This window comes from Hylobates moloch, unplaced genomic scaffold, assembly GCF_009828535.3.
Source record: "Hylobates moloch isolate HMO894 unplaced genomic scaffold, HMol_V3 SCAFFOLD_12, whole genome shotgun sequence".
Classification (NCBI taxonomy): domain Eukaryota; kingdom Metazoa; phylum Chordata; class Mammalia; order Primates; family Hylobatidae; genus Hylobates; species Hylobates moloch.
The window spans coordinates 87514524-87538873 of record NW_026652287.1 but is presented as its reverse complement, the minus strand read 5'-3'; the positions used below and the strand labels follow the sequence as shown (position 1 = coordinate 87538873).

General features: G+C 36.7%; 1 long non-coding RNA gene and 1 pseudogene across 2 annotated transcripts in view; one reads left to right on the top strand and one right to left on the bottom strand.

Annotated features, from left to right (window-relative positions):
• Nucleotides 1–22378, bottom strand: part of LOC116479066 (uncharacterized) — a 45057-nt gene extending 22679 nt beyond the window's left edge. The window contains exons 1-2 of one of the 2 annotated variants that reach the window (XR_004250924.2): nucleotides 22346–22378; nucleotides 11395–11665 (exon numbers count right to left, since the gene is read on the bottom strand). This is a non-coding gene — a long non-coding RNA (uncharacterized LOC116479066). Of the gene's footprint in view, nucleotides 1–11394; nucleotides 11666–13380; nucleotides 13443–22345 lie in introns of those variants that run through there. The other variant, XR_009209071.1, reaches the window with a different exon arrangement.
• LOC116479064 (E3 ubiquitin-protein ligase makorin-1-like) lies at nucleotides 6588–8032 on the top strand (annotated as a pseudogene).
• Nucleotides 22379–24350: the final 1972 nt, after the last annotated feature.

Genomic DNA, 24350 nt, shown 5'->3' with positions numbered 1-24350 from the left:
AGGCTGACCTGATTCTTCTTGTCCAAGTCTCAGGCTTCCAGATTTCTAGGAAATCTACTTGTTCTCTGTATTTCTTTGCCAGCCTAACTCTTTGATTCTTCCTTAGTACAGACTATAGATACTGATTCATAAAATGTTTTGACTTTACTGTTTGCTTTATGAATTTATCAGCATACCTCTTTCTTTGCCTTTGGTTACTGCCAATGGCTGGCCTAATACTATTGAATCATTTTAGGAATTCTATGGCTTTTAAAAACTTACATGTTTTCCTACTTACACATTTCAAAAATAGCTTAAAATTGAAAATTAAAAATTAAGCTTAAGCTTTGGCAACTCTTCTATATGATTTCTAGAAGCTTCCTTGCTAGGTGAATTTTGATATACTATTGCAGTCATAAATCACAAGGTTTTAGTAAAATATACATACTTTTAAAAGAGGAAACATTATGTAATAGATATCACATATTCTGTGTTGTGATTAATTTTATTATTTAAATATAGAGAAGAAAAAATTATCTCAAGGACTTCTTGAAAATATTTTAAGACTTCTTTTACATACTTGGTCTCCTATTTTAGAGACCCACCTAACCTTACTGGGTCTCAAAGTCTTCGTCTGCCAAGTAATTTACTCATGGTATTATTCTTATTGCTAACTAAGAGGGTACATATAAATAAATAGCTTTTGACAGAAGTGTGACATTCAGAGTAAAGGAGATATTATTTTGAATTAACAAAAACGTATCTCATTTTCTTCTTCATCAAAAAAGCTCTCACAAATAATGTATTAAGTTGGCAAGAATCTTTAATTTGGGCAAATAAATTTTTTAGGAAAATATGAGCACTAGGAATGCTGATGCTTACAGAGAAAAGTTTACATAACATACTTCTTAAAATATTTTGTTTTTCTTCATATTTAATTCAATCACTTATTAGACTGTAACGTCCCTGAGAGTAGAAGATATTTCTTCAGTGATGTGTCTTCATATAGCACTTTGGGAAATTTGCATGGAGTTGTCTAACTACAGCATAAACTCAAGGCATTATAGCGCTGTTAAGAAATCAATAATATCAATGAACTTTATTATGAAAAATTATGTAGACTAAATGGGTATATATTTATGCCTCTTCAGATTGACAATAGCAGACATCTACTTAAATTGCATTACATAAAATACATAAATATCTTAAAGAGCTCTGCTCTGTCACAACCTGAAAGGCAAGATGATTTGTTGACCTGATGAGGGACTGGGACAAGTTACTGGAAGTCCTAGAGTAACTAAGGCAAGTATTTTCTTCTGGGGCTTTCTTTCAGAGGCTGTATGATCTCCCATGTTTGATTCTCTGTGTGTCTATAGGCCAATTTCCTCTGCTTTTCTGTATAAAGGAAAAATGTGACCTCTTCACAGGTGTCAAGTTTACATGTTTTCAGTTAGAATTGGCAGTAGGAGATAAGCAGTGTTTAGGACTAGAATTCACATTTGGAGATAAGAACCTCATTTGCCTCATTTGTGTCAAATGTCCTCCGTAAGTACACACAGCTGATGCTAAGATAATTGGAGCTAAATCAGCATCACTTGGCTCTATGGTCCCAGATCCATAGATGTGAGAGCAGTTCTATGTGTCTGTGGCTCATGGGCTGGGCCTTCACCTTAAACTGTGTTTAATATTATCAGTCAGAATGATTTTAGAGAAAACGCTGGTTTGTTTGAGAGCTTTTTAAAAAAAAAAAAAAAAAAAAATCACCTTATAGGTGATGTCAGCAAGATGGTGGATAGGACTTCCAGCACTTGCCCCCTCATAGAAACATCAATTTAAATAACTATCTGTGCACAAAAATACCTTCACATGAACTAAGAAATCCAGGTGAGCTATTATAGCACCTGAATGGAGCACAGAAATAAGACGCATTGAAGAGATTAGGAAAGATAGTATCACATTATGTATGTCACCTCTCCCTTAAGCCCAGGCAGTATAGCATGGAGACAGAGAGAGAGAGATACCCTTTGTGTGGGAAAAGAAGATTAAAGTGAGCACCTAACTTTGCTGTGGACTCCAGCACCAGACCTGCCCCAGTGAACCCTGGTACCAGGCCAGCCCCCAAGGCCTCAGATTCTAGTGAATTTTGGATCCAGGCTTTCCCCAGTAGATCCGGGCTGCATACTTTCTTCTAGTAGTTTTTGAATCTTACATTTCACATCTTATGTTTAAGTTTTTAATCCATTTTGTGTTGATTTTTGTGTGTAGTTTGAGATAAAGGTCCAATTTTATTCTTCTGCATGTAGATATCCAGTTTTCCCAACACAGTTTATTTATGAAACTGTCCTTTCTCCGTTGTGTGTTTTTGACATTTTTAATGAAAATCAATTGACCATAAATAGATGGATTTATTTCTGTGGTCTCTAATCTGTTTAGTTGGTCTATATGTGTGTGTTTTTAAATGTCAGCACCATACTATTTAAGACTTAAATATAAGAAAAAGCCTCTTGACATTGGTCTGTGCCGTAATTTTTTAATATAATCCCCAAAGCAGAGACAACAAAAGCAAAAATAAACAAATGAGATTGCCTCAAACTAAAAAGCTTCTGGACAACAAAGGAAGCAATTGAGAGAATAAAGAGACAACCCACAGAATTTAAGAAGAACCATGTTGTAAACTATAATCTGATGACAGGTTAATAAGTAAGTATATAAGAAAATCAACTCAATAAGAAGAAAAAAATAATCTAATTAAAAACTGGAGAAAGAATCTGATTGGACATTTCTCAAAAGAAGACATACAAATGACCAACAGGTATATGAAAAAATGTTCAATATCACTAATCATAAGGGAAATTAAAATAAAAAACCATAATGAGATTTTACCTCATACCTGCTAGAATTACTATTATCAAAAAGACAGACAAAAGCAAGTGTGGTCAGAATATAAAAAAATAGAAATCCTTGTACATTGTTGTTAGGAATGTTAATTTTTATAGCTATTATAGAAAACAGTATGGAGATTTCTAAAAAAATGTTAAAAATAGAACTACCATATCTATAATCCAGCAATTTCACTATTGTATATATACCAGAAGGGAATAAAATCTGTACATCAAAGAGATATCTGTACTCCTATGTTTATGGCAGCACTATTAAGAATAGCCAAGATATGGAAACAACCTAAGTGTTCACTAACAAGTAGATAAAGAAAAGGTGATACATATGAATAATGGAATAATATTCAACCTTAAAAGAGAAAAAAATCCTGACATTTGTGACGAGGTGGGTGATTCTAGAGGACCTTATGCTAAGTAAAACAAGCCAGGCAAGGAAGGCAAATACCGCATGATCTTACTTACATGTGGGGAAGCATAGAAGCAGAGTGGAATGTTGGTTGTCAGGGGCAAGGGAGTTGAAGAAATGGGGACATTTTGTTGCAAAATTAATTAAGATTAGTTAGGATGAATAAATTCTAGAAATATTAGACACTTGAAATTTACTAAGAGTGGATCTTAAATGTTTTCACCACACACACACACACACACACACGCATACAAACAAAGATAACTATGTGAGGTGATGGATATGTTAGTTTAGCAAGATTATGGTAATCATTTCAAAGTACATACACATATCAAAACATTATGTTGTATATCATAGATATTTATAATAGTATTTGTCAATTATACTTTAATAAAGCTGCAAAATAAATAAGTTATTTTACAGGGACTCCTGGATTTATTCATACATACATCAATTTTTTCTTAGGCCAAATTAAGTCAGAGCTTTAATGGTAAACCTTATCACATAATATAAATAAGTCAAAAATGTTTAAATTGAAGATAAGAATTATTCAACAAAACAACATTAAAGAAACGAATGGTGTATGCTAACTTTGCCATTCAGGACCATAAAGTGTAACTGCTGTGTGCCTATGCCCCTGCCTCCGTGTATCTTGATAAACTATGTCAGACATAGTATATCCTATACCTAGCTGCTTGACTGGCAAATATAATACTCCATAATTATTTATTAAGTAAATTGGGATATTTTGACTCAGGTTGGATCTTATTATTAAATACAAGTTTAAAAGTTTGAATCTTGTAGTCTGTTTCCCTCCATCAAAATTCCCTTTATAGTTGATTTTTATAGTTGATGGTAGACAAGTGGGGGAAAGGAAAGGTAGCCTTCTAGAATTTTAAAAGCTACGAGAGCAAAGTGACAGATTACCTATATGGTAGTAAAAAATTTATCAAATTTCTCAGCAGGGACAGTATAAGACTGAAAAAAGAGTGAAGATATCTAGTCAATATGTTTAGGAAAAATGGTGGTCACCCATAATAATATGCCCAGCTAAATTATTATTTGAGAGAGACGGTGAAATAAAGTTACTTTTCAGACCTGTAAATATTAAAAGAGTATACCATCTCTAGACCTTCACAGAATGTTTAAGGATTATTTTAGCATCAGCACGGGAAAAGAAAACTCAGAGGCAAGGTATGTAATAAAGTAATAACACAATCACCCAAAACGATGAAGTATGTTACTTAAATTTAAATGAACAACAATACACCATTTTATGCTTAGAAACAGTAAAAATAAAACTTAAATAAAATAATGGTTGTATTTGATTGGGTAAAGTTTACTAAAACCTTTATGATATTTAGGAGAAAGAGATATTTAATATTATTAGATACCTTGTTATAAAAATTTATACAATTCTGAGTAGCCACTCAGAAAAGATGTAAAATTAAAAGAAGAAAAAGGAGAGGTTTTAGCACAAATTTATCAGAAACTATTTGATGAAACAGGAAAGAAAAGCTGTTGCAAGACTAGAATAGTTTAGTTGCCAAATTAGCAAAATACAACTGTGAGTTAGTGTTTTAGTCTGTTTTCATATGCTACAAAGAATTGCTTGAGACTGGGTAATTTATAAAGGAAAGAGGTTTAATTGACTCACAGTTCAGCATGGCTGGGGAGGCCTCAGGAAACTTACAATCACCATGGAAGGCAAAAACGAAGCAAGGCACCTTCTTCACAAAGAAGCAGGAAGGAGAAGTGCCGTGCGAAAGGGTAAGAGCCCCTTATAAAACCATCAGATCTGTGAGAACTCACTCACTATCATAAGAACAGCATGGGGGAAACTGCCTCCCATGATTCAGTTACCTCCACCTGGTCTCTCCCTTGACACGCATGGGTATTATGGGGATTATGGGATTACAATTCAAGATGAGATTTGGGTAGGGGCACAAAGCCTAACCATATCAGTTAGTTATTAGAACATATACCTAACACATGTAAAAAATATTTTTCCCAAGTACTATGCAGCATTTACAAAAATTGACTACATATTAGTTTGTAAAACGTTTTTAAATAACTGTCCACATACTCTCATCAGAAAAAAAGTGAAATCAGGATTTATTGATGAAATATGATTTTACAACAAACAAAACTATATGTTTGGGGACAAACTGCACTTCTTAGTAGCTTTTTGTTTACAACTCAATAAAAATTTAAAAGTATTTAGAACTGAACTTAAAGGTAATTGCTATATACCAAAATGTATGAGTTCCAGCAAAGAAATGACACGAAAGAGTGAAGATATATGTTACACATGCAATTTAAGAAGCTGGGGAAAAGCAATAGAATAAGCCTAAGGAAAGTAGCTTAAAGGAAACAATAAAAGTGACAGTAGAGATTAGCAAAACAAAAAACAAATATAGATTTAAACAGGAACAAAAACTGTTCTATAAAAGCAGTCTATAAAAAGGAAAACAAAAAAAAATTTTAATAAGCCATTAAAAAGATTGAGGTATAAAAATATGAAGCACAAAGAAGAGGGATATAATTACAGATATAGTACAGGTTAAAAAAGAATGAGAATAGTACGAACATTTGAAAACCTAGGTAAAATTGATATTTTGTAGAAAAATATTACAAAAATTGATTCAAGAATACATGAAATGTCAATAAATCATCAAACATTGAAGAAATGAATTATTAATCAAAATCCCTCTGCTCAAGCCTATCACCCATCTATCTATCCTTCCTAGCTTTCTTAATACGAAACTGTTACAAAATATTTTCTACCAGTCATTCTAAGAACAGATAATCCTGATCTTATATAAAAATATTTTTAAAATAGAGAATGTAGACAAGTGTAATCTTCATATAAAATAAAGACAGACCAGAAAAAAATACTATAGACTAAATTCTCCTATGATTTCTGTAGAAAATATTGGCAAATGAATTCCGCAGTTTTCAAAGGAAATATACTACATAGATCATACTATGTAGGTGTTTATCTTAGGAATTTATGGATGGGTTATAGTTAAAGATGTTACATTAACAGGTTGAAGAAGATTAGGAAATAAACATCTTGATGGATGCAGAAAACACATTTGATGAAGTTTACCATACAGGATAAAAACCTTTAGCAAACTTGCATTTAGCAAAAGGGAACTAGACGTGGAGCAGGCGGGGACCGAGCAGGTGCCTCAGTGTCCTACCCCTCCCCTCGCCGGGCCTCTCAGTCCTCTCCCAACAGCTGGACTGGAACTATGTGATCCCGGAAGTTCCGGGGCCTTTGCTGTGTGGGATAAACAGTAATGGCGGAGGCTGCAGCTCTCAGACCAACAGCCACAACATCAGGAGCGGGAGTGGTGGCGGCGGCGGCGGCGGCGCAGCGGCCTCCCCTACCAGGATCCCTTCAGTCACCATTCTGTCCCCAGGGGGCAGGCGAGGGGGCGGCGGCAGCGATGGCAGCGGCGGCAGCTGGACTAAACAGGTCACCTGCAGGTATTTTATGCATGGGGTTTGTAAGGAAGGAGATAACTGTTGCTAGTTGCATGACCTCTCTGACAGTCCGTATAATGTAGTGTACAAGAGTTTGCAGTGAGGGTACTGTATTTATGGCGACTGCTGCAGATATGAACATAGCAAGCCATTGAAACAGGAAGAAGCAACTGCTACAGAGCTAACTACAAAGTCATCCCTTGCTGCTTCCTCAAGTCTCTCATGGATAGTTGGACCACTTGTTGAAATGAATACGGGTGAAGCTGAGTCAAGAAATTCAAACTTTGTAACTGTAGGAGCAGGTTCAGAGGGCTGGGTGAATGCTATTGAGTTTGTTCCTGGGCAACCCTACTGTGGCCGCACTGCACCTTCCTGCACTAAAGCACCCCTGTAGGGCTCAGTGACCAAGGAAGAATCAGAGAAAGAGCAAACTGCCGTGGAAACAAAGAAGCAGCTGTGCCCTTATGCTGCAGTGGGAGAGTGCCGATATCGGGAGAACTTGTGTGTATATGGAGATTCATGTGACGTGTGGCTGCAGGTCCTGCATCTGATGGATGCTGCCCAGAGATCACAGCATATAAAATCGTGCTTTGAGGCCCATGAGAAGGACATGGAGCTCTCATTTGCTGTGCAGAGCAGCGAGGAAATGGTGTGTGAGATCTGCATGGAGATGATCTATGAGAAAGCCAACCCCAGAGAGCACCGCTTCGGGATCCTCTCCAACTGCAACCACATCTACTGTCTTAAGTGCATTCGCAAATGGAGGAGTGCTAAGCAATTTGAGAGCAAGATCATAAAGTCCTGCCCAGAAGGTCGGATCACATCTAACTTTGTAATTCCAAGTGAGTACTGTATGGAGGAGAAAGAAGAGAAGCAGAAACTCATTCTGAAATACAAGGAGGCAATGAGCAACAAGGCGTGCAGGTATTTTGATGGACATGGAAGCTGCCCGTTTGGAGGGAACAGTTTTTATAAGCATGTGTACCCTGATGGCCGTAGAGAGGAGCTACAGAGACAGAAAGTGGGAACATCAAGCAGATACCCGGCCCAATGAAGGAACCGCTACTGGGAACTCATTGAGGAAAGAGAGAAGAGCAGCCCCTTTGACAATGATGAAGAAGAGGTTGTCACCTTTGAGCTGGGCGAGTTGTTGCTTATGCTTTTGGCTGCAGTTGGGGACGAGGAACTAACAGACTCTGAAGATGAGTGCAACTTGTTTCATGAGGAGCTGGAAGATTTTTATGACTTGGATCTATAGCAACCTTGTGTGGCGTGTGAACTGGTCTGCTGACCCCAGACAGCAGCTGTTCCCTGTGGTGGTGTGGCAGTGCCTGTGTTCTCTCCCAGGCAGGCCTGTTAACTCCAGGTGCTGGCATAAGAATTTTTACCCAGGGCCTGTCTTTTCAACCCCTCACCTTTCCCCGAGGAGTGTGTTGTTTTCCCTCTTGAAAAAAAGTTAGAAAAATAAATCTTAAAGTTAGTTTTCTGGAAAAAAAAAAAAAAGAAAAGGAAAAAAAGAAAAAGGGAACTAGAAAAATAAAAAAAGAACAAAAAATAAATAAAAAAGAAAAGGGGAACTTGGCAAACAATACCAATCAAAAAAAGCAAACATCACAATCAATTATTAAATTTTAGAGGTTTCCTTAGAGTCAGGAAGATGATGAGATTGTGCTTACAGTTAAAAACTATGAAGTCCTTACCAGAGTCAAGAAAAGATATGAGAGGTAAGAATTGGAAAGAAAACAATAACAATATGCCTATTTGAAGACATGCTTATCTATGTAGAACTTAAAATAGCATCTATGGACAAATTATTAAAAGGGTTTTTTAGGCACCAATAATAATAAGAAAAAGTAAGCGGAAAATAAAAATTCCAGTCTCAGTGGAACAAAAACAATATTACCTCTTATTTTTAATTACAGAGGGGCAGCCTGTAATCCCAGCACTTTGGGAGGCTGAGGTGGGTGGATCATGAGGTCAGGAGATTGAGACTATCCTGGCTAACACGGTGAAACCCCATCTCTACTGAAAATACAAAAAATTAGCGGGGCATGGTGGTGGGCACCTGTAGTCCCAGCTACTCGGGAGGCTGAGGCAGGAGAATTGTGTCAACCCAGGAGGCGAAGCCTGCAGTGAGCAGAGATCACACCACTGCACTCCAACCTGGGTGACAGAGCGGTTTGAGACTTTGCCTCAAAAAAAAAAAAAATGGCAAAACCATTCTGGAGAAAATTATAAAACATTGAAAATATAAGAAGAAAAAAACAACCAGTGTGTGTATGTATATGTAGAGAGAGTGTTCATGAATTAAGTTACAATAACAGTGATTTTGATACTTCCTCAAAATTATCTATAAATTCAATGCAATCCCAATTAAAATTCCAACAGAGGCCGGGCGCTGTGGCTCACACCTGTAATCCCCGCACTTTGGGAGGCCAAGGCGGGTGGATCACGAGGTCAGGAGATCGAGACCATCTTGGCCAACATGGTGAAACTCTGTCTCTACTAAAATACAAAAAATTAGCTGTGCGTGGTGATGTGTGCCTGTAATCCCAGCTACTTGGGAGGCTGAGGCAGGGGAATTGCTTGAACCTGGGAGGCAGAGGTTGCAGGGAGCTGAGATCACGCCACTGCACTTCAGCCTGGTGACAGAGCAAGACTCTGTCTCAAAAAAAAAAAAAAAAAAGAAAATCCAACAGGAATTTTTAAGGAACCAGGAAGCTGACATCTAACTTTATATGAAAGAGTGAAGAAAGAACCAAGAAGAATCAACACAATTTGAATAACGAGGTGGAAGGAGTTGTTCTACTGGAGGTCAAGAATTAGTTTAAAGCTACAATGACTAAGATAGTGTATTCTCAATGCAGGAAAAGACAAATAGAACATTGGGAACAGTATGGAATTTTATGAATATATGTAAATCAAGCAGCATTGTTATCTGTGTAAGACTGGATTATTCCATAAATAATGCTGGAACAATTTATTCAAATGGAAAAAAATTACTCTTATTCATATTATACAGAAAAATTAATTTAGGAACAGTAAAAACTTAAATGTTGATATGGTTTGGCTGTGTCCCCACCTAAATCTCATCTTGAATTGTAACTCCTGTAATTCTCAGGTGTCATGGGAGGGACCTGGTGGGAGGTAATTGAATCATGAGGGTGGGTCTTTCCCATGTTGTTCTCGTGATACTAAATAAGTCTTACAAGATGTGATGGTTTTATAAAGGAGAGTTCTCCTGCACATGCTCTCTTGCCTGTCACCATGTAAGGCTTTGCTCCTCCTTCACCTTCTGCCATGATTGTGAGGCCTCCCCAGCCAAGTGGAACTGAGGCCATTAAACCTCCTTTTCTTCATAAATTACCCAGTCTTGGGTATGCCTTTATTAGCAGCATGAGAACGGATGAATACAAATATGAAAATAGAACATTAAAACCTTTAAAGGGGTGTGACTAATTTTTAAAAATAAGAAAGGAACGTACTCTTAAGGAGAAGGTGACTATAAAATTAATAACTAGGGGATAGTGAATAAAATTAAAAACTGTGGGGGAGGGCAAAGCAAGATGGCAGAATAGAAGCCTACACCATTTATCTACCCAACTGGAACATCAAATTTTAACAACCATCTGCACAAAGAGAGACACTATCACTAGAGCCAAAAATCAAGTGAGCAACCACAGCATCTTGCTTTAATTTGTTTTAACTTGATATCCTTAAAAGAGGCATTGATGAGGGCAGGAGAGACAGTTTGAATTACTGATGCCACCCCTCCCCCATATCCCGGCAGCAGCTGTGCAGCACAGAAAGAGAATCTGTGCATTTTGGGGAGGCAGGGCCCAGCTTCTGGGGGTCTTTATATTGAACTCAGTGCTTCCCTGGTCACAGAGGAGAATAATGCCGTCCTGGACTCAGTCAGCACCCACACATGGAGGGAGCATTAAGATGAGCTCTAGTCAGAGAGGAATTGCCAGTCCCAGCAGTCGGAACTTGGTTTCTTGGCAAGCCTTGCCACTATGGGCTGAAGAGCTCTGGGGTCCAAAGTAAACTTGAAAGGCAGTGTAGGACCCCAAACCTGCAATTCCTAGGCCACTCCTGGTGTTGGGCTGGGCTCAGAGCCAGTTGACTAGGGTGGCATATGACCTAGGGAGTTACCAGCTGGGGACAGCTAAGGGAGTGCTTGTACCATCCCTCCCACAATCCAAGACAGTGCAGCTCACAGAAATGAAAGTGACTCCTTCCCACTGCTTAAAAAGAGGAGAGCAAAGAGCAAAGAGGACTTTGTCTTACATCTTGGATATCAGCTCAGCCACAGTAGGATAGGGCACCAGGCAGATTGGTGAGGCCCTAGCTTCCAGACTACACATTTCTACATACATGCTGGCCCGCTGCATTGAGGGAAGGAGCCAATTCTAACAGGAATCATCACCTGCTGACTGAAGAGCTCTTTGGCCCTGAAAAACCAGCAGCAATTCCCAGGGAGTACATTGTGAGCCTTGGGCTCTTACATCTGCTGGGTTTAGGGTGACCCAGCACAATCCCAGTTGTGCTGGGTATGGTCAAAGCCTCTTTCTGTTGGAGAAAAGTGGAAGGAAAAGTAAAGAGGACTTTTTCTTGCACCTTTGGTACCAGCTTGACCACAGTAGGGCAGAGAAATTAGCAGGCTTTTGGGGTCCCTGAGTCCAGGCCCAGTCTCTTAGATAAGATTTCCAGACCTTCCCTGGGCCTAAGAACAGCCCAGCGCCCTGAAGGGTCAGTCCCAGGTTTGGCAGCATTCACCATAATCTGATGGAAGAGTCTGCGGACTTTAAGTGAACGTTGGTGGTGGTCTGGTAGAATTCACTGTGGACTGGAGGTGGTGGGCCCAGGCCACAGGAAGAGGCTTTTCTGCCTATGGGAAGTGGAGGGAAGAGCAGAAAGGACTTTGTATTGTGGTTTGAGTGCTAGGTTAGCCACACTAGAATAGAACATCAGGTAAATTGTTCATGTTTTTTACTCCAGTCTCTGGGTCCCAGCCAGCATCTCTGGACACTCCCAGGGTCTAGGGGAGCTTGCTGCCCTGAAGGGAAGGGCCTTGGACAAGGCTTACTGTTGTGCTAGCTTCAGGTCTGACCTAGCACAGTGCCAGTCATGGCAGCCTCAGGGGTGCTTGCATCACCACATCCCCAGTTCCAGGTGGCTTAGCACACACAGAGAGAGACTCTGTTTGTTTGGGAGAAAGTAAGATAAAATAACAAGTGTCACTGTCTGGTAATCCAAAGAATTCTTCTGGATCTTATCCAGGACCATTAAAGTGGTATCTCTATGAGTATAGAAAACAATTGAATTCATGAAGAGTGAGAATAGAAGGATGATTACCAGAGGCAGGGAAGGGGAGTACAGGGGAGGTGGGGAAGATGTGGATGGTTAATAAATACAAAAATAAAATAGTTAGAAAGAATAAATAAGACCTAGTATTTCATAGCACAAAGGTGTGACTATATTTAATAATAATTTAATTCTACATTTTGAAATAACTAAACAAGTACAATGAGATTGTTTTTAACACAAGGAGAAATGTTTGAGGGGATGAATACCCAATTTTCCAGGTTGTGATTATTATGCATTGCATGTTTATACCAAAATATCTCATCTACCCCATAAACGTACGCACCTACTATGTACCCACAAAGAATAAAAATTAAAAACAGTAAAAAATTTAAAATTGCACAAAACCAAAAGTAAAAACACATACCACAGACTAGAAGACATTTTTAGTGTCTATAATTGACACTATTCATAAAATTTTCCCTCAAAAACAAAATCTTTCACAAATCACCTAGGCAAAAGACAACTTAGGAGAAGAATAGGTATCTTGATATAAATATGAAGTCTTTTAGAGGAAATTCCAAATTGTCAATCTCTATTTCTGGTAGGCTAAATAAAGGCCCCCTCCAAAGCTGTTTGCATCCAATTCCTGGAACCTGTAACTGCTATCTTACATGGTAGAAGGGACTCTATAAAAGTGAATAATGAAATGGGAAGATGATTTGGATCATCTGAGTGGGTACAATGTAATCACTAGGCCCCCATATAAGAGGGATGCAGAGGATAAGAAAGTAGTTGGGTATGTGATGATGAAAGCCAGAGGTTGGAGGAATGTGAAGAAGGAGTTGTGAGCCAAGGGATGCAGGCAAACTCTAGAAGCTGAAAAGGCAAAGTTGTCCTGGTTTCCAGAAGGAATGCAGCCTAGCTAACCCATTTTAGACTTTTGACCTCTATAAGTGTGAGGGAACAAAGTTGCATTGTTGTTTTAAGACACTAAGTTCATGGTAAGTTATTATAATAGAGAAACGAATGCAGTAATTCCCCCTGTATTGTAATCAGGGAAATCAAAAGTAAAATAAACAAATATATATATATATATATATATATATATATATATATATATTAGTTGCACAAATAATTACAAACCTGGGAATAGCATGTGTAGTTGAAGATGCAGACAAATGAGAATTTCTGTACATTCTGATGGACTCTAAGTATACATAGAGTCTAAAATTGGTATAGCCATTTTGAAGAGAAAACACCCCAAATAACCTAAATACTATTTTGCTAAGTACATACCACAGAGAAATCCACACAAATGCAGAAGGAGGTGTGATAAAAACATTCATTGTAGAATCATTTGTAAGAAAAATTGAGGACAATCAGAATGTTTATCAATAGTAGAAGAAATAAACAGCAACATGTTTGTAAAATGGGAAATGACAGTCATTTATACAAATGAACTAGAGCTACACTTACCAACAAGATAAAACAAGTTGCAAGAAAGTTTCAACATGCTTCTGTTTAGATTATTATATTTTTTACCATATAAGCACTATATATTTCCTGTAGATACATGAACATTCAGTAAACCAATAAAATATTCATGAAAATGATAAATGAGAGAACTATGATAGTAGCTACTTCAGAGAAAGAGGGAAATGGATCAGAGTAATACACAGAGGGTTCACCTCTGTGTTTTATCTTAAAAATAACCTGAAGTACAGATACTGAAGTCTTAAAACTTAATACAACTGGATATTTAGTAAACATATATGTATTATGTTCTCTACTATTGTATACATATTTGAATTGTTTTATAATTTGAAAACAAAGCAAAACAAAATTATTTTTTCAATAAACTCAAAATTCAAAAGTTTTCTGTAAAAAAATATGTTCCTAGATTTGTTTTAGGACACCAATCTTAAAAATGACAAAGGAGAGGATTTTTTCATTATCTTAAAAATAGCATAATGTCCTTGCCAAAATCGTAATGAAACTTCCACATCCTAAGGTTTTTGAGTCAAGAACTTTGTATAAGTAGTATAAGATATTGGAGCTGATTTGCAAATAATGCAAAGTATGGTTGAAAAATGCCTCAGATTGTTAACTAAAGGCCAGCATTGTGGTTCTGACTTTACCAGACCAAATTGTTTGACACTAGGTAAATCTCAAACAATTCTCTCTAGTGCTAAGATTCAATGACTCGAGGCTCCTTTCTAAGATGCAAGAGAGATCATAGAAAAGGTATGATGTATCTGTCAAAAGAAATAGAAACAACTATTTTTAGAAACATGTGGTTTGTAGCTATTCCACTAGATTTGTTCAGAAATGTATTTCTGCTTCCTTCTAGTCATGTAGCACTTAGAATTTATTTTTTGAAGTATCTGGAAATAATTTTAGAGCCTCTCTAGTATTAAGATTCAGGCAAAAATAATAAAATAGAGAAAATCCTTTTATTTTGTAGTGAATATTTTGTTAGCAGATTAAAAATTTACACTAAAATGTCCTATCTTACTGGAAGAGAGACTGTTTGACTTGAGGTTCAATTTAAGAATTTTCCCTTATAATGGGGCTATGTCAATTTAGAAAATGACGTTGCTATTTAAAATGCCATTCCATAACCCTCTTTAATTAAAGTGGCAATATACCATCAATCTGCTCCCATTAATAAAATTTTAACCATTAGAATCTAAGCTGTATGATATACAGTTTAATTTTTTTCCAGAAAGTGTGCACAGACTCCTTAGAGATTTGAGGCGGGAGCTTAAAATTCAGTGCTTTATAAGTGGTAGCTTTGACGGAAGCCAAGGAAAAACAAAAACAAAGGAGATAAGACGGAGAGGCAGAGAACAGACAGGAGCCGACAAAAAGAGAGAAATAAACAGAAAGCTGAGGATCAGCTGTTGGATATGAATGTCAAGAATTTGTGTTAATGAAATGATAACCCTAAGTAATTAAATGCTTCTGGTTTAGGTCCTGTTGGGGGTTGGGGCATATCTTACTGAGCCCATAAAAATCCATTCTGTGTCTGGGAGGTGATTGTATTTCCTATATTCACTTCAATCTAATTTCCTGTGGATTTCAGATCATTTTTTATTTCCAATTATAACACTATTCACATTATGGATTTGGCAGATTCAAATGACGAATGCCAAGAGAAGCAGAACAAGATGGAAAAGACTGGAGTAGCAAAAAAAAATTCAATGATACACATTTCATAAAGGTACATTTTGCAGATGCGAGAATGAGAAAGCCAGCTAAATGGCTCTGGGGAGAAGGGCATTGTGTACAGTAAGGACACAACTCACAACTGGCAATTTCATAATCATCTAATAACAAGAAACAAATTAAGTTTTACCTCAGAAGCACTAGAACTAACCAAAAACTGAAAATCTGGAATGAAGGATACTTTCTTCATGCTTCAGGAGCTTCATGGTTTCTTTCAGTTTTGCTTGTCTCCATTTGTGTGATTTATTTTCCTCTCCTTGACCACCTTTGTCTGCTTTCTCATTCTACTCATGAAACAGTAAGCTTGACATGATCTAGTTCAGATCAGAAACTGGTGGATCTTTTCTATGTCTCTTTTGTAAATGATAAAAGACATATTCTTTACAGCTCAGTTCATCTTTTTGAGCCAAGATGAACCAGATACCATTATTATCAACGTCATAATCGTCATCACCATAATCACTACTAACACTGAGTGCTTACTACCTGCCATGCACTATTCTAAATGTTTTATGTGTATTGACTCATTTAAGGTTTACAGTTCTTTGTGCTAGGCATTCTGTTATTACTTCTGTTTTGTAGACATGAAAACTAGGGCATGGTTTAGTGACTTGTAGAAATTCACAACTGGTGCTGGCAGCGGTGGCTGATACCTGTAATCCCACACTTTGGAAGGCTGAAGTGGGCAGATCACTTGAGGTCAGGAGTGAGCTAAGATCACACCACTGCACTTCAGCCTGGGTAACAGAGCGAGACTGTCTCAAAATAAATAAATAAATAAAATAAAAAATTCACAACTGGATATGAAATTTTTGGCTGAAATTTCTTTAAGAATGCTGAATATAGACTCCCCTTTTAGGGTTTCTGGTGAAAGGTCCACTGTTAGCCTGATGGGGTTACCTTTGTAGATGATCTGCCTCTTTTTTCTAGCTCCCTTTAACATTTTTAAATTTCATTTCAACTTTGGAGAATCTGATGACTTATAACTTCAGCAAAGTTTCAGGATACAAAGCCAATGTACAAAAATCAGTAGCATTCCTATACACCAATGAGTTCCAAGCTGAGAGCCAAATCAATAATGCAATCCCATTTAAAATAAGTCAAAGATGAAATACCTAGGCATACAGCTAACCAGGGAGGTGAAAGATCTCTATAACAAATTACAAAACACTGCTCACAGAAATCAGGGATGACACAAATGAAAAAACATTTCATGCTCATGGATTGGAAGAAACAATATTGTTAAAATGGCCATACTGCCCAAAGCAATTTATAGATTCAATGCTATTCCTATCACACTGCCAATGACATTCATTCTTCACAGAATTAGATAAAACTATTTAAAAATCATATGGAGCCAAAAACAACCCAAATATACAAAGCAATCCTAAGCAAAAAGAACAAAGCTGGAGGTATCACGTTCCTGACTTCAAATTGTATTACAAGGCTACGGTAACCAAAACAGCATGGTACTGGTACACAGACAGACATATAGAAAAATAGAAAAGAATAAAGAGTCCAGAAATAAAGCCACACACCTACCACCATCTGATCTTTGACAAAGTCAACAAAAACAAGCAATGGGGAATAATTCCCTATTCAATATATGGTGCTAAGATAACTGGCTAGCAATATGTGGAAGATTGAAACTGGACCTCTTCCTTACACCATATACAAAAATCAATTCAAGATGGATGTAAGACTTAAATATAAAACCTTAACTATAAAAACCGGTAAGTTAACCTAGGAAATACCATTCTGGGCATAGGCCCTGGCAAAGATTTCATGATGAAGATTCCAAAAACAATTTCAACAAAACAAAAAATTGATAAATGGGACTAACAAATTCTGCACAGTGAAAGAAACCATCAACAGAGTAAACAGGCACCCTACAGTATGGGAGAAAATATTTGCAAATGATTGCATCCAACAAAGGTCTAATATACAAGATCTATAAGGAACTTAAACAAATTAATAAGTGAAAAAAAAACAACTCCATGAAAAAGTGGGCAAAGGACAAGAGCAGACAGTTTTCAAAAGAAGACATATACATGGCCAACATGTATGAAAAAATGCTCTACATCACTAATTATTAAAGAAATGGAAATCAAAATCCCAATGAGATACCATCTCACACCAGTCAGAATGGCTATTATTAAAAAAGTCAAAAACAACAGATGAGTTGCAGCAAAAAAGGGAGTGCTTATACACTGCTGGTGAGAATGTAATTTAGTTCAGTCATTGTGGGAATGTAAATTAGCTCAGTCATTAGTTCAGTCACTGATCACACAAGATTACTATGGTGATTTCTCAAAGAACTTAAAACAATTAATACTCTACCCAGCAATCCCATTATTGGGTATATACCTAAAGGAATATAAATCATTCTACCATAAAGACACACAACTATGCATGTTCATTCAGCACCCTTCACAATAGCAAAGACCATAAATGCCAATTAATGGTAGGCTGGAAAAAATAATTGTGGTACATATACACCATGGTATATTATGCAGCCCTAAAAAATAATGAAATCATGTCCCTTTTTGCAACATGGATGGAGCTGGAGGCAATTATCCTAAGCAAACTAACACAGGATCAGAAAACCAAATACTGCATGTCCTCATTTATAAGTAGGAGCTAAACAATGAGAATGTACAGACACAAAGAAAGGAATAACAGACAACAGGGTCTACTTAAAGTTGGAGGGTGGGAGGGGGTTGATGACTGAAAAACTACTTATCTGATACTATGCTTATTATCTGAATGATGAAATGATCTGTACACCAAAACCATGCGACAGGCAATTTATATAACAAACCTGCACATGTATGCCTGAACCTCAAATAAAAGTTAAAAAAAGAGAAAACAGTACATGATAAATGATTCATAAATGAAAAAAGACCACTGATCGCAGATCACCATAACAAATATAATAGTGATAAAAACATTTTAAATATTATGAGGATTACCAATATGTAACTCAGAGACATGAAGTGAGCACATACTTCTGGGAAGATCATGCCAATGGACTTGCTTGATGCAGGTTCACCACAAACCTTCAATTTGTAAAACCAGAACAAAACAGCACAGTATCTGCAAATGGCAATAAAGTGAAAAAAAAAAAAAAGAAATTCACAATTACTTTGTGCAGAGCTCGTATTTGAATCCCAGAGGTAGCTAGCTGTTGGAGCCCAGACACTTCCTCTCTATATTATACTTTATTAATGTAGGTGATTTGTGCAACCTCATTTCATTCAGCAAGGAATAAGGCTAGGAGTATGTAGTTCCCTGCTCATTCAATAGGGGCAGTGGCTAGAGATTTCCTCAAATGTGGATATAGATGAGACAAGCACTGACTAGACTAATACCTTTTAATTTAAAGACAAATTTGACATTTAAAGAGGTCAAATTTCTATGGCAAGACTGGCTGAATACCCAAAGACCACAGCGCAATATCACCTTGATGGAGTCAGCCAAGGTTATCTTAGTGTTTTAGATTTAATTAGACTGAAGTACAGAAACTGGGACACCAAATTACAGATCTGCCATGGGTCATGAAAAGTCAAATTATAATCAGAACGGTGTCTGAAGAACAAAGAAAATTAGCTGAATGGATCAAATCAATATTTGGATCATTCTGTTTCACCTTATGAATCAATCTCCCCATGGAAAAATACCTACAACATCAATTGAACATACAGCTGTCAGGATACCTTCCCCTGGAATAGTTTCTAAATTAGCTCTTCCACTGCTTTTCTTTGACACCTCTTTTTCAGTTTCTAAATTTGCCTGTTCTTTAAATCGCTTCCACTCTGTCCTTAGGTGTATTTAATGACATTAATTATCAACCATATTTTGCTCGAGCCTGAAACTCATCTTGTCTCCTTAATGTATCTTTGCTTACTTTTTATATCATATGTTATGTATTGATTTCATATTTTAACTCACAGAAGACAATTCATTTTACTTATGTATATGTTTTGAGGTTACTTCACTGTGTATCCTCAAAGTACTACCTGAGGTGGATCTGTGGAGAATATAGTGGATAAAGATAAAATTTCAGTGCCAGATGTACCTAGGTTTGAATTTGTGGTTGCCAGTCATAGCTATATAATCTTGTGCAAACTCACAAACTAACTCTGTGCCCCAGTTTTCGGAACTAAAATCTAGGCAAAATAATAGTACATGTATAGGAAGCTGTTAAAGGAATTTAAATAAATCTGCATAGTGCCTGGTACCTAATAAGAATAGGCATTCAATAAGTGATAGATACTATTATTATCATCAACATTCTCTTTAACAAGATAATTTTATTAAGTGAACCACTTACATATGCAACTGATTCAATAACACACTCTGGGTACACCATCTAAGGGAGTCAAAAGATCTGAAAATCTCATGACGGAAGTTGGGATGGATGCCTTGAGGAACGCAAAGCTAATTTTATTGTCATAATGTATATATTTTTGTTCTTTTGTGTACGTGTGTTTTAGTTACTTGCGGATATCTCTCCTTTAATAGATGTGAGAGCCTTTAAAGGCAGTGTACCAATTATCTATTGCTATGTAACAAACCATCTCCAAACTTAGTAGTGACAAATAAAAACAAATTATTTCTCATCATACAGCTATGATCACTTATAAGGCTGCAATCAGCTGGGAGTTTGGCTAAGGCTACAGTGTCCAAGACTACCTCTTATCCTCCAGGGTGTCTTGCTACATGACCTGTCTTCATTCAGTGATGAGCTCAGGTTCTTTACACCATGGCCCCTGGCTTCCAAGAGAATAAGTTTCAATTTGCTAACCCTCCAATTGCATCATGCTTGCCACTAATCCTTTGGCTAAATCAAGTAACATGACCAAGCTGAGATTTTGTGTGAGAGGAGACTATACAAGAACGTGAATACTGGGAGCTGTGGTTCATTAGAAGCTACCAGTGTAACAATCTAGCACAGGCAGAGCTTGTTTAAATTAATTTACTATCTGGCTCGGCATGGTGGTTCTCGCCTGTAATCCCAGCACTTTGGGAGGCCGAGGCAGGCAGATCACTTGAGGTCAGGAGATCGAGATGAGCCTGGCCAACATGATGAAACCCTATTTCTATTAAAGATACAAAAATTAGCCAGTTGTGGTGGTGTGCACCTGTAATTCCAGCTACATGGGAGGCTGAGGCAGGAGAATCACTTGAACCCGGGAGGTGGAGATTGCAGTGAGCCGAGATCATGCCACTGCACTCTAGCCTGGGTGACAGAGTGAGACTTCTTCTCAAAAATAAATAAATAAATAAATAAATATAAATAAATTAGTTTACTCTCAGTGACTGCATTGAACTTAACATGCAAATGTCATTAGACATTGTCTGGGGAGGCTTAATTCTGTTTAGCTTGAAGAACTTTCTATTGATTGGAATTGCCCACCAGTAGTACAGATAACCTTGAATAAATAAGATTCTGACAATGAAATCCTCTACTGTGCTTGGATCACCAGTTGTCAAAATGTTATATAGATGTTTTGTAGCTTGTTTGGACATTGAAGTAAATGAAGACTTTAGTCGCTTTCAACTTTTAAAGTCTATGACTATTTATTGAATATTTCTAATGTTGGAAGCACTCTATTGTAGGTGATGCAAAAGTGTATTTTTGAAGCCAGACAAATTTGTACTAAAATACCAACTCTACCATACCCCTTCATATGGAAAATTGAAATAATAATACACATATTTCAGTCTTGCTGCATCAAATAGCATAATGTATATAAAGTAATGAGCAAAAAAGTAAATGCTCAATAATTGTGAAAAATAAGCTTAAGGGCATATATTCTAGGACAAATTTTTAAAAGCTTCTAACAATTAGCATTTGGACTTAAAATATTCTCTGAGTTAATTGGCAATATTGCCAGGTTGAGATAAAGGAAATAAAGAAGACATTCATTGAGCAATACCTGAAGTGACGATATTAAAATGACCTCATTTTGTTAGAATATAACGACTTTGGTGCTGATAGTAAAGTCCAAATACCCATGTGGGACATTTTCCTCTTACATTTCTTAATGCAGCTTCCTGAGAAGTAAAATAAAATCTTTCCTGTTTCAAAATATTTACTGAGAGGTCCAATTTTTATATCTTGTTACCTGTCCAATGCATATTATTAGATAGAAAAGGATGCATATATATTCTTGACAAGGAAAGAATACAGATAAATAAACGTAACCAAAAACCAACCATAGGCTTATAGTGACCCTTTTTCCCTCCATATTTCTATCTGTTTAGTAGGCCATAAAATGTGGACTTTAAAAGTGGTTTTCTGTTATCTCCTCAATAGCCTAAGTATATTTTTAGAGATGCTGATGGAGAAAGGACACTACACCTTGTCAGCTGGGCCTGTGTAGCAGTCATCTGGGCAATGCATGATAAGATTGATGAAGGAGCTATTGCTTTAGAAGATTGGTACTACAGAGGAAAATATTGTAGAAGCACTAAGTACAGCTTAGTTCAAACAGCTTAAAGGCTTTCATGTTTGATGCCTATTCCCTTCTCTAATGTATCCAGGGATCATTGCAAAGGTGATTGAAATGAGTTTTAGAATAAAACTCTCTTTTGCATGATTTTTCCTTCTTCAGAAAACTTTGATTTATTTAACCTTTGTTTTCAGAAAAGTGAATCTTTGTTCCACATTTCCTAGGTGATGGATTTTTCTCTTACATGAATCTGTACCATCGGGCTGCATTAGTCACACTGTATTATGTTGCACTAAATCAAGTAACACAATGTGACTATTAATGTTGTGATGTGTAAGAACATGTCTCACTTGGGAATGGCGAAAATGTCATTTTCCGAAAACAGCTGTCTCTGCGTTTATTCGATAAAACTTTTCACCTTGGAAACTGTTGTTTGCCATCTAAGCATTTTCATTGGCAATTCTGAGATATATTTTAAAGCCTATTTTTTTCTCTAGTGTCATTAAATATTCATGATACTGCTAAAGCTTTCAATAATGAAATCAATTTTGAAGATGATTACAGTGAATACCTACCACCTCGGTATTTAGATGAATCAGAACAAATACAGCCGGAGAGTTCCAGAACAGACTTTTCCAATGGATTGATGATGATGATGAATCACTAGGCCTTAGTGTTGATCTTCTAATTGACTGTTGTCACCACAACGTTTCCTTCTCTAATGCGATGTATGGGAGTCAGAGGAGCAGTCTTCACAGGCTTGTTATCTCTCTTCCTCTTCAAAGCTGCTTTTAGTAAACTTTTTCTGCCTCTCTGTTTAGTAAATTTATAGCCATTGATCATGAGACTTGAGGAAAATAAAGGATAGTTTACCCGTCAAGAAAATGTTGTATGCAAGAATTAATTCTTACTTTCTGTTGGAAATAAATCTATTTATTCCAGGGCAAGAAATTGATCTTGGTTTCTGTTGGGAAAGAATCAATATTACTGTTCTGTTGTTGGCCTACTAATGTACAAAATATAATGGTGTTCTTTGTGCTTTTTAACTGTTCAGTCGTTCCATGAATTTTCTCTCCTTCTTATAAGAGCAAACGATGCTTACTTCTATACTTGCTTGGATGATGTTTTCCTATGATCATTAGGCTGCTTAACCCTAACCCAAATAAAAATGTTCAGGTTTTTAAATGAATATCAACCATGAAAATCAGAACAAAAAGGAATACAAAACCAGATACTCCAGACACTTTCTTCTTTTTATTTTTTCATTTCATTTTTCTTCCACAATCTCTCCTGCTCCATCCTTGCGTCTAACAACATTGCTTTATTTTTATCAAAATAAAATATGCACATATTAAAAATGAATCAAGTATTTCGAAGGGCTTACAATGAAAAGCGTTAGTCCATAGTTTCACTACTTCCAGTTACTAGTTGCATTCACCTGAAGCACTGTGAGCTATAGTCTAAGCAATAGTTTCTTTGAACTGTTTCTTCAGGTGGCTGTCTCCATTTCTATTAATAATATACTTTCTTGATTTTTATACATTAACTTCTTATTATAATAGAAGACAACTTAGCTGACTTGGGAAATATCTCCTATCCTCCTAATGCCACCACTATACCATGATATAAAATTTTTCCTCTGTTGATTAATTGTCAACATGAAGGACTATACTTGTGCTTTTCCTTCTCCTTTCTTTAACTGTAGCCAGCAGCTTTGATCCTTAATTTATATGATGAGGATACTAATGCATCTGCTATTTTCTTCATTGTTTGACTCTCCTTTCTTCCCAATCTCTGGATTTATACTTTTATAATGCCAATGTGGATGACATTTACATTTTCTTTATAACCATAATTTGTTTATAGTGATTTAATTTATATATTTCTTCATTTGGCATAGCTTTTGAGAACCTACTATGTTTAAGTACTTTTTCTTACAAGGTGGGTAAATATCGGTAAACAATGTTCTCAACTTCAGGACTTTTGTCTTTTAAGTGGGGAAAGATCAACCTTAAGCAACATATATGCCAATTAATATGCAACATATCAGATGGTATTAAGTTCTATACAATGAGTGAACAAAAGAAAGAATAATGAGATTTGTAGAAAGTGTCAGAAGTTGGGGCTTATAAATTAAAAGTTAGAAATCAACTATAATTTTTTCTTAAGATAGCAGAGTGAAAAGAAACTTAATCCTCCCTCTCTCTCTTGTGAATGCATAAAAAGATGTTTATACTCGTACATACATACACAAGCACATATCAGTTCAAAATGCACAGGTGTGCATAAAACCAAGAGAATCATCTCAACCATCCAGAAAAAGAGAAAAAAATACTGTTTTAAATAAGAAGTGACCATATGGCCCATCAGAAGAAGAGACTAAGCTCAAGAATAAGGAGAAAAAAACCTCAAAGCTTGGTCAAAAAAGAAATAGAGCTGGAGGTTCTCATAACCTCCCAAGAGTTGAGGAAGAAAGAGAGGCAGCCATTTAGAACTGGAAACTTGGCCAATGCTGGCACAGGATTACCAACCAATGTATGATTACCAGTTCCACCTGGAGAGATGGACCCAGGCAAATGG